This window comes from Amia ocellicauda (assembly GCF_036373705.1).
Source record: "Amia ocellicauda isolate fAmiCal2 chromosome 11 unlocalized genomic scaffold, fAmiCal2.hap1 SUPER_11_unloc_4, whole genome shotgun sequence".
Taxonomy (NCBI): Eukaryota; Metazoa; Chordata; class Actinopteri; order Amiiformes; family Amiidae; genus Amia; species Amia ocellicauda.
In genome coordinates this window covers 244,101-250,100 of record NW_027102662.1, presented here as the reverse complement: position 1 = coordinate 250,100, position 6,000 = coordinate 244,101, and positions in this window count along the sequence as shown.

The window sequence follows — 6,000 nt, the reverse complement described above, 5'->3', positions numbered from 1 at the left end:
TGACACCGCTGCCTCTTGCTTCAAATGGTTACCGTTAAAGCCTGCTGGTAAAACGGGCTCAGGTGTTTCAGGTCGGCTAGGCTGTGAGATGTCGTCTGAAGTGCGGCGAAAGGATGCCATTTTCACTAACCTGTTTGGCATTGCTAAAGGGCACATCAGGACACTTCGGAAACTCTTTCAAAGGCAGGACGCCCTGCGCTCTGACAGTGCCTGCACTTAGCCCAACAAGGTGATGCTGAATGGCTTGTTCAAACGGCTGGTGGTCTTCCGTCACCACCAGACTATCAGAGCTATACTGCGCCTTCAACTACATAAGAGTAGATAGTAGGGTTTTTTGGGCGCGGCCTATTTTGTTATGACGTATGCCCTATGCTTATTAATATTCCTACGTCATAATTGGGGGGCGTGATTTTAGGTAGAGTTATTTCCTTAATTATTCCTACGTCATATCCGTCAGAAAGTGTACACCCATAAAACCCTGAACAACAAGGCCACCCATAAATACCCCCACCCCTCTGAAGGCAACGCCCCGAAACTCTCCTCTCTATTTAAGAACCCGCGCTTCTTTTAGGCAATACCTCTTTAATTCTCAGCTTCTGAAACATCCCGCTTCTTCAACATGTCCAGCGACATCAACATGAAACCCCGCAAGAAACAATCCCGGGCAAGGGTTCCTGTACTCACCAATTTGAAGATTGAACGCTCCTGGGTGTTGTTCTGGGGGGCTCGACGGGGTTACCGCTTTAAAAGGGATCCCAGCTATGTTGGAGTGGAGCTTCTTGCTTTGGGAGAGAAGGAGGGTACGTTGGAACCTTTTGAGACGGTAATTGAATACTCTTATGAGGACTGGTTGAAGGTGATGGCCTGGAGAGATCTGGGGCTTGTGGATAAGACTCTAGAAGGCTTGCAAGAGGGTCCAAGAGAATGCGAAATGGAGTCTCCGACTCAGGGTTTTGAAAGGTGTGAATGGGAAAGCTTGCAGAACTACGACAGACGACGTGTGGGGTTTTGGAGGGGGGTCTGACGGCTCAGGGGCTACTCTCTTCTAAGAGGGCGGTGTGTCGTGACGTAGTGAAGAGATAGGATAAAAGGTGCAACAATTCATTCATGGTTTAAAATTAAAGAGAATGTCTTACCCGAAAGCTGCGGACGTCGACAGGCTCTACAGGCCTCTTCAAACCCGGGATCACCCCTGGTTCTATTCCCCATATTTTGTATACACTCTGGAACCCTTTGACTGTGGTTACTCTCCAAGACCTCAGACCCCGGTCCCTCAGGACGAAACAACATGCGGTGCGATGGATGTCCAAATGAGTCTCGGGGATCCCCAGCCTCTGGAGCTCATGGAGGGCCTCGATTTTGCCGAACTGTCTACCGTCTGTGCGTCTCAGGAGGGGGTCAGTCCAATGGATGGAGAAACACCCCACAAACCACCAGGCGACCCAATGAGCATCGGACTGTCCCGGGGGCGTGATGAAGACGCAGGATTTATGCCCGGGGTATGTGACCAAGTAAGCAGAGTGGTTAAAAGCACCCTGGTGTATATTCTGAGTGCTCTCATCGACCGAGCTCTGAAAGAAGTCTGTCGGGGGTGTGAAGTGAATCACCCCAGTCAGTTGAGACACAGTTGTTTGTTTGAACCAGACCGTTACTATTTCCTGTTCTATTTCAATGTGTTTTACAGAAGACTGAACAAACCGTGGCTGAAACCGGCACTAATCAAGGCGCTCTCTTACTCCCACATACATGTCACTGTGGGACAAGTCCAGAAAATCATAGATGAGATTTTGCTGGAGCTGAAAAAGGAGCCGTTTATAATAGAGAAACTTGGGCAGCTGCTCAATGACCTGGATGAGCCGAGTAGAAAAACCGCTGGCAAGCTAAAAGCTTATTTCTTCCGTAAAGAAGTTAAAGCTGGGGGCAGCGACGAAGAATTCGACATCTACGCCACTGATTCAGACTCTGACCTGAACTAAGGGACTTTGAACATGGGGAATGTTCTGGACTGCTTCTGCAACTGGTTCTGTCATCAACACTCTGCAGCTAACCTGAGAGCGCTATTACACCATGTGCTTGACAGAAAAGTAGCCAACGCGAGCCTTTTCTCTACAGATTTAACCATCGATGAGGATCAACTTTCAAACCTGGAAAAGTGAATGGCTGCTGTAACAAAGACCGGGGGGTACGAACACTGGGATGAAGGGCTCAAGGGGGCCAAGAATGATATTAGGCCATTTCATCAACATCTGTATGACCTTTTACTGAGCATGTTTAATACACCTCTGTTTAATTTTAAAATAGGTCATAATGTTGTTTTATTTACATATGTAACTGAGGTGTGTGCCTACAAGATAAAGAAACAGGTATATTTGTTGATATAGATCAAGTAACCAATCATCTGATTTCATTTTGTCTGGACCGTAGAAAAAATTGTTGTGTATGTTATACTTTTCTCAAATGTCTTAAAAGGGGTATCTGCTCTCCTGAAGTTGAATAAAAAACCTTGTATAAAAACTTTGCGCATAGTGTGGGTCTGTGTGGTTATTTGACAGAATGACTCGGCAAGCTCCCCAAATGCAGGAACTATACTACAACCCAGCCAAGATTGGGGGTTTGGCGGGTAAGAAGGGTTTTCAAAGAGGACTCGCTGAGGCCGGAGTGAAGGTTAATGATGTGGTTGTTTCAGAATGGTTACGGGAACAAGACGCCTATACCTAACATAAACCTCTCAGGATTAACTTTAAAAGAAACCGCGTATATGCAACTGACATAGACTCACAATGGCAAATGGATCTAGTCGATATGTCAAATTTATCAAAACATAACAATGGTCACAAATTGATGTTGATGTGTATCGATGTGTTATCAAAATATGCCTGGGCTCGCATTCTACATAATAAAACAGGTCGGGCGGTGACAAGGGCCTTTGAGGATATATTGTCCCAGGGTCGATGTCCTAAAAAACTGCAGACTGATAAAGGAAAAGAGTTTCTCAACAGAGAATTTCAGAATCTACTGAAGAGACACAAAATACATCATTTCACCACCGGTAATGAGCTTAGGGCATCGGTAGTGGAGAGGTTTAACCGCACCATAAAGACCAAAATGTGGAGATATTTTACAGCGGTCAACACGTTCAAGTATTTTGATAAAGTTCAGGATTTTATCGATGCTTACAACCAAGGGTATCACACCAGTATTAAAATGAAGCCTAAAGATGTTGATCAAAGTAATTCTTTTAAGGTCTATAAAAAATTATACGGACCATTTATTAAGAAGGGAAAAACTACTTATAAGTTCAACATCGGTGATGTGGTTCGCGTTTCAAAGCTAAGGAGTACTTTTGCCAAAGGTTATGAAGAAACATTTTCTGACGAATATTTTACAGTTACCGAACAGTTGGCTAGAGACCCACCCGTGTACCGGTTAAAAGACTATGACGGGGAGGATATAGAAGGAACGTTTTACGAAGCCGAGTTACAAAAAATTATTGTGGGTAAAGACAGTGTATACAGAGTTGAAAAGATATTAGCTGAAAAAACCCAGAACCGGAAAAAATATGTGTTGATGAAATGGCTTGGATGGCCTGAAAAGTTCAATAGTTGGGTCCCGGAACAACAGGTTTGCGATATTCAATCCTTATAACAACTTGCCCGCGGGTGTGTTGTGGGCATTACTTTCGATACTCAAGATGGAATCAGGAGGCTTCTACGTGACTCTACCCAGTAACGCCTCTCTCGATATATACCCTAAAAATGAAATATCCAGTTACACGGTACAATTTGGAAAATCTATAGATCTAAGGGGGTCGTGGGAAGTGGGGTTGGCGGAAATACAGTATCCTTACACTTGGGCTGTTTTACAAGATAAGGATGCCACCTTCGCCATTTTTGATGATGTTAAAAAGAGTCAATGGACATTCACGATACAAGGAGGTTATTATGACAATGTGGATAAAATATTAGATGAGATGCATAAACAGTTCTCAGAAGGCACCCCCAACATCAAGCTATATTACAACCCTATTAAAAACAGAGTGTACAAGGTGTCAAAACCAGGTATTAGCATTCAAACCAGCGGCCAACTGGGGCGTATATTTGGGATCTATTCTGACACAGAGAGCAGGTTCTCAGAAGTGGTGGGGCGGCTTTTACACTCTTTATGTGTATACGGATATCATAACCCACCAGAGGGTCGGGGATAGTTATGTCCCCCTTTTGAGAAATGTACTTATTAAAGGTAAAAGCAATGACATGGTCACAATTACTTATGACAAGCCACACTACGTACCAGTCTCAAAGACCCAATTTGACAACATCACGATCGAAGTAAAATCGGATCAGAATATCAACGTACCCTTCCGCTTCAGTAAAGTTATTGTCAAACTACATTTTCGACCCCTGAAACAGTTTGTACATTATTAAAATGGCTACCTCGAGGGGTTATGTAGATCCTAGCGCCTATGTGGATTATTACAAGATGCAAGCCGGGAACGGCTTGCCCGGTTTTGTAGGAGCCCCCACAATGTATGGCGCCGGTCTAGGAGGACTCTTTCATGGTCTCTTTAGAATGGCCGTACCCCTGCTTAAGAGAGGCTTTGCTATAGCCAGACCCCACTTGAAATCAGCGGCTAAAAATATTGTTAGTGACGTGTTCACCAATGTTATGAACCGGGCAGCTAGCCATGAGCATCAGGAGGGTTCGGGTCTCATGGTAATGGCGAGGAGGGGGGGTAAAAGAAGAAACAGCATGTGTCCACCAGGGCGACGAAGATCCGTGGCTAACAAAAAACGAAGAATCTCTCATTCTCCAACATATCGTGGAAACACTCGGAGAAGGAAGCAGCACAAGAAAAAACCTGCAAAAAGAAAGTCTCAAAGAAAGAAAAATAGAGCCTCAGGATACATCTTTTAAACATGTCTTTTGTCAACAGTCTATCGGAAGAATGCGTCAAATCAGAACTGGATCTGTTTACAGTTCCATACACTCAAACGAGTATAGATAAGATCATATATGTAGAGATTCCCCCTCTTTCTGCAATTTCAGACACGGCCCCTCTGGAGTTTTTTATAGCTGGCAATGGCGAGGATTATATTGATTTGAATAACACATTTATTTTAATGAACTGTAAAGTGACTGATTAGGATGGCGATGCAATCGAGAAGACGGCCAACGCTGGGGTCATCAATTAATCAATTACCCGGTGGCCACCATGTTTTCACAGGTGGATGTGACCCTGGGAGATCGGCTCATTAGTCAAAGCAGCAATACTTACCCCTATAGAGTCATGATGGAGTGTATCCTTAATTATAGTGAGGAGACCCTAAGCAAACAGTTCAGCCCCGGCCTTCTCTTCAAAGACATCCCGGAAGCTATGGACGACAAGGATCCAGAGGGACTCAATAAGGGTTTGCAAAAAAGATCGGCCTCTTCAACAGAAGGGAGGACCTTTGAGCTAATGGGGCATATCCATGCAGACATATTTTTCCAAGAAAAACTCATGCTCAACGGGGTAGACATTAAAATTAAAATGATCCGTAGTAAAAGTGCTTTTTGTCTGATGACCCCTGATACGGAAAAATATAAACTGACCATATTATCGGCCTCGCTGTTTGTGAAATAAGTGTCCGTCTCCCCGGCGGTTAAACTAGGACACGCGCTGGCGTTAGTGACGGCAAACGCAAGTACCCGATCGAAAGAGTCTATATGAAAGTCCACAGTATCCCCGCAGGGACACGGGTGATGAACCAGGAAAATCTGTTTCTAGGACAGCTCCCAAAACAGGTTATTATAGGTCTCGTGGATAATGATGCATTTACCGGGGTTTACAACAAGAACACCTTTAACTTTAAACATTATAACGCGGAATTTATAGCATTGTACGTCGATGGTGTGCAGGTTCCATCCAGACCTTTTCAACCTGACTTTGAAAACGGCAATGCGGTTCGTGAATATTACAGTCTAGTACTGGCTACGGGTCGCCATCTCAAGGATCAAACT